Below are 12968 nucleotides of genomic sequence, written 5' to 3'. Positions count from 1 at the left end.
ATCCCATGCCAACCCAGTGTGCAGCGGTGGTGATGGGAGGCAAATTCCATGTTAGGGAGGGTTAGCATAGGAATTTCCAAGACTGCCAACATAGCTGGGTCTTTGCATAAATCTATGTTTTGCTTCCCAACATCTGGGCTATTGGGTGGAGTCAGCGTTCCAGTCATCCAATCTCAGAAAGCTGATTGTAGAAGTGAGCTAGAAATGAACAACTGAAATTATCAAGATTTTACCAAAGGAAATGCAAGGCAGATTTTTTACATGATGTAAAAGAGACAATGATAGTATCAGAGGTGGGATTCAGCCAGTTTGGACCAGTTCAGGCGAACCGATAGTAGCGACCTGCGGATCGAACTGCTGGCAGCTGGCAGTGGGCAGAATTAACATGCAATACTGCATTCAAACCACTGGGAAGGAAGGAAGGAAGGAAGGAAGGAAGGAAGGAAGGAAGGAAGGAAGGAAGGAAGGAAGGAAGGAATAGCAATAGCACTTAGACTTATATACCGCTTCACAGCGCTTTCCAGCCCTCTCTAAGCTGTTTACAGAGTCAGCACATTGTCCCCAACAATTTTGGGTCCTCATTTTACCCACCTCGGAAGGATGGAAGGCTGAGTCAACCTTGAGCCTGGTGAGATTTGAACTGCCAAATTGCAGGCAGCCGGTAGTCAGCAGAAATAGCCTGCAGTACTGCACTCTAAGCATTGTGCCACCGGGGCTCCAAATGGTCCTAAATCACTTTTTTCCAGTGCCATTGTAATTTTGAATCGTCACGAAACGAACTGTTGTATGTCGAGAACTTCCTGGAGGCACAGCACCAATCGACCCATTTGAGGGTGGGTGGAAAGACGACATTAAGTTTAAGATATCGAGGCAGATAAAAATGGATTTCACTTAGCAGTGTGAAAGCTGACTGCAGTGCAGCGAAGCTGCTGCGTAAGGGATAATATGGTGGAAAAGATCATGAGCATCATATGCACACGCTTCATAATAAGACTCAAAAGGGAAAGGGAAATTGACAGAGGGGTGGGTTGATAATGGGAGAGTCACAAGATGGATTGACAAAGCACAGATTTCCGACGCTTTAAAAAGCAATTGGATGCATTTAAGGGAGACAGGATAAGTGCCTGTCTCCCTGAAGACAGATGAGAGGAAGCAGAAATACAGGAGGGTGAAGAATGTCATCTTCCTTTTAGGTGTGAACTTCTTGAACACTTCTGAATGTCTACACCTGGATTGGTGTGAGTGGATCTTTCCTTGTGGCCAGAAATCCCCAGCCAAAGGGGTCTGGTAGGAGCCACAATGGTAGAATAGAATAGAATAACAGAGTTGGAAGGGACCTTGGAGATCTTCTAGTCCAACCCCCTGCTTAGGCAGGAAACCCTACACCGCTTCAGACAAATGGTTATCCAACCTCTTCTTAAAAACCTCCAGTGTTGAAGCATTCACAACTTCTGGAGGCAAGTTGTTCCACTGGTTAATTGTTCTCACTGTCAGGAAATTTCTCCTTAGTTCTAAGTTGCTTCTCTCCTTGATGAGTTTCCACCCATTATTTCTTGTCTTGCCTTCTGGTGCTTTGGAAAATAAATTGACCCCCCTCCTCTTTGTGGCAGCCCGTGAGATATTGGAAGAGTGCTATCATGTCTCCCCTACTCCTTCTTTTCATTAAACTAGACATACCCAGTTCCTTCAGCCGTTCTTCATATGTTTTAGTCTCCAGGCCTTTAATCATCTTAGTTGCTCTTCTTTGCACTTTTTCCAAAGTCGCCATCCTTTTTTGTAATGCAGTGATCAAAACTGGATGCTATATTCCAGATGTGGCCTTACTGAAGTTTTATAAAGTGGTATTCATGTGATTCAGTGGTGGGTTTCAAAAAATTTTACTACCGGTTTTCTGGGTGTGGCTTGGTGGGCATGGCTTGGTGGGTGTGGCAGGGGAAGGATACTGTAAAATCTCCATTCCCACCCCACTCCAGGGGAAGGATACTGTAAAATCTCCATTCCCTCCCCACTCCAGGGGAAGGTTACTGCAAAATCCTCATTTCCTCTCAATCAGCTGGGACTTGGGAGGAGATAATAGATGGGGGTGGGGCCAGTCAGAATTTTTACTACGGGTTCGCTGAACTACACAAAATTTCTGCTACCGGTTCTCCAGAACTGATCAGAACCTGCTGAAACCCACCTCTGATGTGATTTTGACAGGACATTTTGAAACGACAAGCAAGGATGTTTTATTTTTTTAACCATATAAATATTCAAAAATATGCCAGCCCTGCAATTGTAAACCAAAATTCCATTAGATGTGGAACACTGCCCCAACCGATGCAGCGAACAGACCAGAAAGCTTAGCAAAGGGCCCAGAAGGACCTGAGGAATGTCACAGTTGCCATTCTAATTTCCCACATCAATGTGACATTTAATATGCCCAGGAAAAAAGCTGCATCAAGGTGACACATTTCACATCTTATGATTTCCTCCCTACTCCAAAACAAACTTTTGCACTTTCATAGACCTCTCAGAAGAAATTGAACTGGGGGAGGGGCGAGGGAGGTGGACAGCTGGACCTCTCCCAATTTTTTTAAAAAAGATTTTTATTTATATCATATTAAAAAAGAAATTGGACATGGTGCGACCATCCTGGCATTATTTCCGCCATGCACACTAAAGTATAACACAAAAAGAAGAAGAGGGGAGAGGAAGGGGAAGTAGGGGAGGAGAGGAGAGGAGGAGGAAGAAAGTAGAAGAAGAGAGGAGGGAGGGAGGGGAAAGAAAGAAGAAGGAGAAGGAGGTTTGTTGTGAAAAGAGAGGGTAGAAGAGCAACCCCCAATGTAATTAAAATGTCTTATTTTTATGCTTTCATTAGGAAAAAATATGTATATATATGATCAATTATGGATAAGAGAATGTACATTTACAATATGTGTATAAGAAATAAAAATAAAAAACTTTTTTTTTAAAAAAAAGTATCTTATATACTCAGCATACCTTGCTAATTATATACACATATTAGACCTCCTATATACCCTTACAAATATTACATCATCTTTTGGTCTACACATCCAAGTTATTTCCTGTTCCGAGTTCCATTTCTCAAATCCAACCATTGGTAAAATATATTCCAAATCTCATAGTATTCTGTCTCTCCTTTGTTTTTTACTTCTAGCGTCAATCTATCACATTCTGCACAGTCTAATATTTTTTATTATTATTATCTCCTTTTCTAGAGGTATAGTCTCATTCTTCCACTGTTTATTTTATTTTATTTATTTATTTTATTCAATTTGTATCCCGCCCTTCTCCTAGTGGACTCAGGGCGGTGCACAACCAGAAGTAAAACCCATACCAATACAAAATTTAAAATTTTTAAAAGAATTATATGACTTTGGCCCAAAGTTGGGCGTATACCATTCTCGCTGCCGTTACGATATGCAATCTTAAGTATGTTAACCCTTTACTGTAATCTTCTGTTATGATTCCTAATAAAAACATGTCTGGTTTGAATTCCAATCTTTGTCCAATCATTTTTTTCCAGCCACATCTGAATCTTTCGCCAATAATCTTTTGCTTTTCTACATGTCCACCACATATGGTAGTAGGTGCCCGGTGATTGGTCACATTTCCAGCATTTCGGTGATAAATTTCTATACATTTTGGCCAATCTTGCTGGTCGTAAATGCCCCTATAGAACATTTTATGTAAGTTTTCCTTGTATGATGTGGCCAGGGTTAATTTCCTATTCCTTTCCCATAATTTTCCCCACTTCTCCAATTCAATATTATACCCAAAATTCTCTAAATTTTGATCATGTGACCAAGGGGGGATGCTGCAATGATCGTAAATGTGAAAAAATGGCGATGAGACACTTTTTAAGTGCCATTGTAACTTTGAACGGTCATTAAATGAATGGTTGTGAGACAAGGACCACCTGTAATAATGAAGTCATAAGCATAAATTGCACAAATTCCACAGTTCACGTCATTTGCCCGATGCCAAGGGCACACAAGAGGTCCTTGGATTTTCCATCAGATATCTACTGTATTCTTCAATCTTCTACCCAAGTGGAACAGACTCCAAAACCCATCTGCTCGTGTCAGCATGTCTGAAGACCAAACTTCTTCAGAGCTGGAATCCTCTGAAAGAGAGACAGTTTCCCATCTCTTGGAGATTTATTTTAATGTTCCTAAAAATAAATAAATAAATAAATAAATAAATAAATAAATAAATAAATAAAATTCTGAGAGCTGCATACCTTGGGCAATTATGAATAGTTAGACGTGGCTAGTAGCTAGTCGGTGATGCTGAAACCGGAAGCGGAGAGGGCCGTGCCTTTCAGCTCCTGGCACTCTTCGCAATCTTCCTTCCTGTTGCATTTTGGTTAATTGTTTCTCCCTCCGTTCATTGATGAGGGATCCTCAAGGAAATTGCCAGCCCTCTGAAGTAGGTCAGGTCAGGAAACAGACACAACAAGAAATATGAGTGCTCTACTTTATTGAAATAAGAGGCCATAATAACAGACTCTGGAAAGGATGTCAGTGTTTCTCTTTTCCCTCCCTCTTATACCGAAGACAGCCAAAGCAAGACAATCTTGATTTTCTTTCTCACATTTTCTTGGTTTCCTGGCCCATGCTGATGTTTTAATAAATGCCCCTGCTTATCTTCTCCAAGTTGAACTTTGTGGCTCAGTGGGGAGACCTAGAGATTCAAATATATCTAAAGGGTGGGCTGCTGGGGGTTCACAGGGGTTCGGGAGAACCTCTAGCTAAGATTCGGAGAACCCCCAAATCCCACTCCTGGCTGGCCCCACCCACCCTGTCCCTCCCAGGAGTCCCCACATGGCCTATTTTGGATGCAGATAAGTGCAGGGCATGTGTGTCCGGAGCCTTGGGAGGCCGTTTTCGCCCTCCTGGGGACTCGAGAAAGGCCTCCGGAGCCTGGGGAGGGCAAAATGCCCCCCTTGCTGTGGTGCAGGAGGCCAACTAGGCCACACCCACCATAGCCACATCCACCCAGCAACTGGGCAGAGAACCCATTGCTAAAATTTTTGAAGCCCACCCCTGATCTAAAGCCACCTGCCTTGGCGCTCACCAGGCACCTGAACTATTTAAAGCAAAGCACCAGCCTTCAAGATCAATTTTTATATTAAAGGGTGCCTCCTCGCCCCTTAAATCTCCCTCAAAAATAAAACTGAGGAGGGGGGGCCTGCAATCCAAGCCTTATTGTCTGTTGGAGGCAGTGGAAGGATACTGGATCCGTGGTGGCACAGTGGTTAGAATACAGTATTGCAGGCTAACTCTGCCCACAGTCCTGAGTTCGATTCTGATGGAGCTCAAGTTGACTCAGTCTTCCATCCTGGCAAGGTCAGTACAATGAGGGCCCGGGTTGCTGGGGGTAATATGCAAATAAGAATGACCCAAAGAGTGGTGTAAAACGCTATGAAGCAGTATATAAATCTAAATGCTACTGCTATTGCTATGACTATACTCCCACCAATCCAGAAAAGAAAGAAAGCTATAATAAGAATGAAGGAAGGTAAATCGGCACTCTGCAGCAGGTCATGTCCTCCATAATAGTCATACCCAACAGCCATTATGCAAAAACTCTGGCTGTCTCAATCCCAATGGAAGTACAGGAAGGAACTCTTTTTGATGGGACTTCCTCAGAAAGGGGAGAATGAGCTGATAGGGAGGTTGGGGTCAGGTGCAAGAAATCAGGAACCAAGACAAAGTTCAAAAGTACCAAACATTGATTTAAAACACAAGAATTTGATTTATTCATGGTCAAGGCAAATTGGTGTCAGATAACAGTCAATGGGCTTCAAGGGGGTTGGATTTAGGGGGCATAGAGATTCCAAACTGATGACACATTTGACTTTGCCCTCAGGCTCAGCCTGGTCATCTCCCACAGCTGGCTAGAAAGTCAGAGATCTAACCATAAAGGAGAATATTTGTAGCTCAGGGTTGCAATGAGGGGGTCCTTGGTGGTCTCTGAGCTTGGTGGGGTTTTTGCAGACGTTTCATTACCCAAACTAGGTACCGTCATCAGTGCTAGCAGAGAGGTGCAGTAGGACTATCAGAAGAACACCGTTTCTCTGAGATACTTAACTCTTCTGACCTAGGCTTCCCCAAAAAGCACGAAGCAGAATCCTGGTCCCGACAAAACCCGTTTTATTAAACAAACAGTGAATTCCTCTCATTCATCTTCAGCAAAGCCTTTCAAGGGAGAATTTACAGTCACAGACCTTATCTGGCTTGGAGACCTGCCAGGCCAATATCTTCAAAACTTGGCAAGGTGTCTCGGAGAGTCACAAACCAATTAAGAGAACTAATTCTCTCCTGCAAACTCCACTCCCCTGTCGCTCCTCTTTTATTCCCTCTGGGAGGGGCCATTCATTGTCCACTTGTGGCCTTACTCCCAAGTCGACCCTTGTTCTTTAGCTGTTCCCTTCATTTGGCAACTCTGCACATGCGCCCACTGGGAACAGGCTCCATCTGTTTGTCTGCCTCACTGATGTCTGATTCCAAAGGCAGCTGATAACTGTCAGACGGCCCTGGCCCCGGTGGTGGGTTGCTCCCGGTTCACACCGGCAGTAAAACCAGCGGGAGGCTCTGCCCACTGACCCCGATGTCATCAAAACACTTCTGCGCTTGCGCAGAAGAGTGTGTTTGAACAAAGCGAGCACACACACGCGTCCCTGCTGCAAACCAGTAGTAAAGATAAGTAGAACCCACCCCTGCCTGGCCCCCTCTCTGCCTCCGACGCAGAGCTCTCATCAGAGCCTTCCCCAGACTCCAGGACTGCCCCATGTTCCTCCCCAACCTCCTCACTGTCCGAATCTGCTGCCAGCTCCGTTGGCCTCTGGTGGGCCCCACAACACTAACTTCCAAATACTGCAACAATTCAGTTTGAGGTGACGCCTCCATCTGGTCCAGCTTCTTGCATCCAGTGATAATTTGGCACTTCAAATCGAAGTGCTATTTTAACCTGCAACACCAGTTGCAGGTTAAAGTAGCACATGAGCATTTTAGTTGGCCTTTTGAATCTCCCAACTGACATCCAGCAGCTTTGAATCTCCCAAATAAACACCCACCTGCAGCAGCCTCTGGCCCTTCCCATCAGGACTCTTAGAGTAATTCTCAAGACATCCCCATAAAGCAGAAAAACAGTAGCCTCTTTTCACAGAAAGAACCACAAGGGAGACTCGGGCCCTGTATTAATGGGGGGTGGAGGGATTCAACAAAAAAACTAACCGTGACAGCCTCTTTGTTCCCAGCCTGTCTTTCAGCAGAACACAAGTTTTCCTTGATCGAGGAAGCTCATTTGAGTGCAAAAAAATGCCCGAGATTCAAAACAGAGTGGATGAAATGTGTTCTTCTGGGCACCGATTTCAATTTTGGTGGGAAATGCCAGCCGTCTGCTTCACTCCCAGGCAGGTGAAAAGAAATTTGTTCCCCATTGCAAAAAAGAAAAGAGGTTTGGAAAAGGAAACAAAGGAAGACGCCAAGAAGAAGAAGAGCGTGCAATTTATTCCCTTGGGTTCGAAGGCCAATCGCTTCCCACCGGGGAGGCAAGTTTTTTTTTCCAGCGGCTGACGAAGGCTCTGTCTTGACATTTCAATGGGGACCGAGAAGGATGAAGAGGAGGACTGCGAGGAAAGAAAAAAAAAAAGAACTGGCCAAAGAGCTCAAAATAAATAAATAAATAAATAACGGCAAATAATGACAGCATGACCCTCCCAGGCGCATAAAAGTCCCAATCACGTGAATCTTTCCAACCTGACACTCAGGCGAGGTGGCATAATTGGGACATTCACGAGGATGAATTGGGATAGGGAGGTGGTCCCAGTGGAGAAGATAGGCTGCCTTCTTTCAAACCAAACAAGGAGGGGAGTGAGGGACCTGAAAGGAGAAAAGGCCAGTTCTCATGGAAGGGCCTACAAAAGGAGCAAGGATCGCCTGACTTTGCCTAAAAGAGGCAGAGATGCATTTCCTTTCCAATTCTTGAAGAATGAATTACTTAAGGGAGTTTTTAATTTGGTTTCCCCAGAGCCTGGAGTTCAGAAGAAAAAGAGGCCCCAATCTAGGAAATCTGAACTCAAATCTTTTTTTGTTTTTTTGTTTTTGAAAAAATGTTTTATTATACATTTTATAGTTTATAGTTTGGAGCGGTTTACCTTGAGTTTGTATTTATTGTTTGCCCGAGTATTATTGAGGTTGAAGCTGAAGAAGTCATTGACAGATAAGACGTTGTAGCAGACAATTTTGTGTACTATGCTTAGGTCAGACCATAGGCGGCATAGTTCCAGATTGTCCAAGCTCAAAATTTCAAGCCTGGTGGCATAAGGGATTCTATTGTGAGCAGAGGAGTGGAGGACTCTTCTCGTGAAATACCTCTGGACTCGCTCAATTGTATTAATGTCTGATATACAGTGTGGATTCCAGGCAGACGAGCTGTATTCGAGAATTGGTCTGGCAAAGGTTTTGTATGCCCTAGTTAGCAATACAATGTTACCGGAGAAGAAGCTTCGCAAAATTAGGTTAACAATTCTTAATGCCTTTTTGGCAATGCTGTTACAGTAAGCTCTGTAAAACGACTTCTTCAGCTTCAACCTCAATAATAGATTGGCAAACAATAGATACAAACTCAAGGTGAACCGCTCCAAACTCGATTGCCGAAAATATGACTTCAGCAACAGAGTGGTCAATGCCTGGAATGCTCTACCTGACTCCGTATTTACATCCTCAAAACCTCACAGCTTCAACCTTAAACTGTCTACCGTGGCCCTCACCCCATTCCTAAGAGGTCCGTAAAGGGGGCGTGCATAAGCGCACCATTATGCCTACCGTTTCTGTCCCACTGTTCCATTTATTCGAACTCATTTCCTTCGTTCATGTCCATGTTCATATTGATACCTGCTATCTTGTACATGTTTGACAAATAATAAAATAAAATAAAATAATAATAATTATTATTATTATCAGACATTATCATGGCGAAAATCTATCTATGTAATTGCTAGAAGTTGAAAATAACGTGATGGCATATAATCAATCAATCAATATATTAAGAGAAAAAAAACCTCTTGGAAATCTGGATTCAAACCCTTTTTGTTTTTTTAGAATTGTTTTATAATATTATTATCAGACATTATAGTGTTTTGATCATGGAGAAAATCTATCCACGTAGCTAGAAGTCGAAAACGATGCAATGGCTTATAACCAATTAACCGATCGATCAATCAATATATTATTTTGATACAGTGGTATTTATACAGCATTGACTAGAGAGGATGGCCACTCTCTTGTGTTTAGATAACTTCAAACCTTTAAAGGTAGAAGAAGAAAAAAGTTTCATGTCATTGTTGGCTCTGATTGGAAATGTCAAATGTAATAAGCAGAAGGTTGTTTAAATGTTACATCCGAAGCTAAATAGAGCATTAATCAACAATTGCAAATTAGCTCCAAATCTTTGTTGTACAATAAAGGTTTCTGCCTCCACTGTATTGTTAATTGTTATTGTTTGTGCATGTTAGAAAAAAAAGAGAAAGAGAGTTTTAGACAAAATGAAATAAAAGACAACAAAAAGAAAAGAGAAAAAAAGGAGATTTGTTTTTTTAACTTTTTTTTTTTTTTTACTAATTTCCAGTGCTTATGAAGCCCATTGAGCTAGGGCAATGCAAATGTGCCCACTGATATGGGTCCGCGTGCCATCTTTGGCAGGGGTGAAATGCTCCCGGTTCGGACCGGATCGCCCTATCCGGTACTGATGGCGGTGGGTGATTCGGAGAACCGGTAGCAAAAATCCCCCACGCTCAGCTGAGCTGCACGATCATCAGAAGCTTTTTTTTTTTTAACTTTTAAAAGCATTTTTTCTACCACCTCTTCCTATGAAAAAATGCTTTTAAAAGTAAAAAAAAAAAATCCTCTGATGATTGCGCGGCTCAGCTGGGATCCTCAGAGGCTTTTCAAAGCATTTTTTTCTGCAACCTCTTGGCTGAAGACATGGTAAAAAAAAATGCTTTGAAAAGTTTCTGACGACCTCAGCTGTGTTGCCTGATCGGCAAAGGCTTTTCAAAGCATTAGAAAAAATGCTTTGAAAAGTTTTTTTTAAAAAAAAAAAAAAGTTGGCCATGCCCACCCAGTCACATTGCCCCCCCCCACCAAGCCACGCCCACAGAACTGGTAGTAACAAAATTTATATTTCACCCCTGATCTGTGGCATGTGTGAAATAGGTTCGCCATCACGGGTATAGGGTTTCTTGCCTAAGCAAGGGGTTGAATTAGAACACCTCCAACTCTGTCATTCTTTTTTTTTTTAATTTGATTTATATGCCGCCCTTCTCCGGAGACTCCGGGTGGCTTACAATGCGTTAAGCAATAGCCTTCATACTTTTGTATATTTATACAAAGTCAGCTTATTGCCCCCACAAACTGGGTCCTATTCCAACTGTGGTGATTTGCTTACCAACTGTGAAAAGAAAAGGTGCAAAATGGGGGCAAAACTCACCTAACAACTTGCTTAACAACAACAAAATCGGGCTCAATTGTGGTCGAACGTCGGGACTCCCTCTAATACAGAAATCATGTAATGCCACTGGCACCTATCCTCAATGAATAAGAGAACTGTTTTTCCTCCTCTTCGCCTCTTCCAGTCTTCTGCTTGCCTCCACCCTCCCTCTGGGCGAGTTGACTAACCATGGAAGCTCTTCCAATCCAGGCGGTGGCAGGTAAAACAATAAGCCGTGTTGACAGGTTGCACCATGCATGGCATCTCGAGTTGAAACATCCCTGCCCCACCCTCCATTGGCTCAGCTTGTTGGGGAAAGAAAACACCCACAATTTCCGGTACAATAAGGAAGGGTGCCTAGAACTCAACCCACGCAGGTAATTTCTCCCAACCCGCCTTAGGGTCCAATGGGGGAATGCCCATCCAGAGGGCACCAGGCTGAGGAGGCTGCATGAAAGACAACAACCTTCATGGCCACCGCCCCAAACCCAAGGAAACAAACAGGGCGTGACGTGGGCACAGAACGGGTTAAGCTAGTCCTGTCAACACAAAAGCTGTGTGTGTTATTACACCTGTGTTCACTGGCACACGGGTAGCACTCCTCCTCCGCAGTTACACTCAAGAGGCAGAAGCAACCTTTCTGAAACCAGGAGGAGGGTGTTGATGGTAGTGGGGTAATCAATTACCTTGGCAGCTGAATGCTGCAGTGCGCATATCACCCACATGACGATGTGCCTGGATGGGCATTTTCCATCCTTTCTTAAAAATCATTTCCGAAGCGCATGAAGCTGAACTCCACTGTTGCTTGTTTCCCCTGCTGATAAGCACAGTTCACACATTTCAGAACAGAACAGAACAGAACAGAACAGAACAGAACAACAGAGTTGGAAGCAGCGGTGGAATTCAAATTCTTTTACTACTGGTTCTGTGAGCGTGGCTTGGTGGGCGTGGCAGGGGAAGGGCACTGACAGGTTCAGCAGGTTCTGATAGGTTCTGGAGAACCGGTAGCGGAGATTTTGAGTAGTTCGGAGAACCGGCAAATACCACCTCTGGCTGGCCCCAAAGTGGGGTGGGAATGGGGATTTTGTAATTTCCTTCCCCCAGGAATGGGGAGGGAATGGAGATTTTGCAGTATCCTTCCCCTGGAGTGGGGAGGGGATTTTGCAGTATCCTTCCCCTGGAGTGGGGAGGGAATGGGGATTTTGTAATATCCTTCCCCTGGAGTGGGGAGGGAATGGAGATTTTGCAGTATCCTTCCCCCAGGAGTGTGGTGGGAACGGAGATTTTGCAGTATCCTTCCCGCAGGAGTGGGGAGGGAATGTGGATTTTGTAGTACTCTTCCCCTTCCCTTTCCACGCCCACCAAGTCACACCATGCCCACCAATCCATGCCCACAGAACCGGTAGTAAAAAAAAATTGAATTCCATCACTTCCATAGCCCAGAGACAGAGACCTTCTTCAGTGTGAAGATGTGTGCTTCTTCACACATCAATCAGCTCAGTTCTCCAGCAATGCGGAGAGACAATACCACGAACTAACCGCAACAGGTTGGAGTTTCGCATCACGTCCGTTGCGATAGAGGTGGACTAGTTGTCCGTTCCTTGTGATATGCAAACACAACCTTTATGCAGTATGCTAAGGCACGTAAACCTTCAGGGCAAACTCCAAAGTGGGCGAAAGGGATGTCTAAGCTGACCTTCTCAGCCATTCTGATTCTTTTTCACAAAGATCCCCTCCATTAGGAACATCCTCTGGAGACCCACTACTGCCTGACTGACAACGGAATATTATTCAAGTCAAGAAGTCTCTGACAGATTGAGGGAGGGAGATGGGACTCCGGAATATTTCCCACTTGTCAGTTGCACGGCCTAAATTAATTGCCCATCAGAAGGACGGCTGCACTCCGGTTGCTAATCTCTCTGAGTATGCAGCTATAAATTTTTCCCCACAACCTATTAATAAACTATAATAGCATTTATTCGGAGAATAAATGGTCCATAATCTAAAGTCTTCCAATGACAGGACAATCAAAAGGAAAGTGAATTATGACAGGGAGGGAAGAAGCAAAGCCAGATAATAGTTATATTGTACGGTTGAGAAGCGTTTGTGGAGATTACCTCATGGCCTAGGCAGCATTCTGAGTGCAGCAGGTTCCATCTTTTTTATTATTATTAATATTTCAGGGACAAACTGGAGAGAAGTTTAAATCCAGAGATCTCGAGGATGTACACAGATCTCCCTTTACGTGGCTGCAAGAAACTGCCTTGATGGATATTGCCAAGGTGTGGTTGTAAAAATCAAAGAAGGGTGGGGGGAAACGGGGTGATTCTTTTTTAGGGGTGTCAGATCTACCATCTTGATCGACCACGTCTCAGATCCCATGCCCTAATGCTATCCACCGGAACAAATGTAAGCAAGCTGACTTGGATTTGCCTTAGTTTCTTTGGATCTTCTCTTTGTTTCAAACA

General features: G+C 43.8%; 1 long non-coding RNA gene across 1 annotated transcript; it reads right to left on the bottom strand.

Moving 5' to 3' along the window:
- Positions 1 to 4243: 4243 nt before the first annotated feature.
- On the bottom strand, positions 4244 to 10732 carry LOC148112156 (uncharacterized). Its single transcript, XR_015729802.1, has 3 exons — positions 10501 to 10732; positions 7245 to 7639; positions 4244 to 4429 (listed from the first exon to the last, which is right to left on the bottom strand). It is a non-coding gene; the product is annotated as an uncharacterized LOC148112156 (long non-coding RNA).
- Positions 10733 to 12968: the final 2236 nt, after the last annotated feature.

This window comes from Pantherophis guttatus, chromosome 13 (assembly GCF_059756535.1).
Source record: "Pantherophis guttatus breed Tessera chromosome 13, ASM5975653v1, whole genome shotgun sequence".
Lineage (NCBI taxonomy): Eukaryota > Metazoa > Chordata > Lepidosauria > Squamata > Colubridae > Pantherophis > Pantherophis guttatus.
This window is presented reverse-complemented; position numbering and strand designations above follow the sequence as displayed.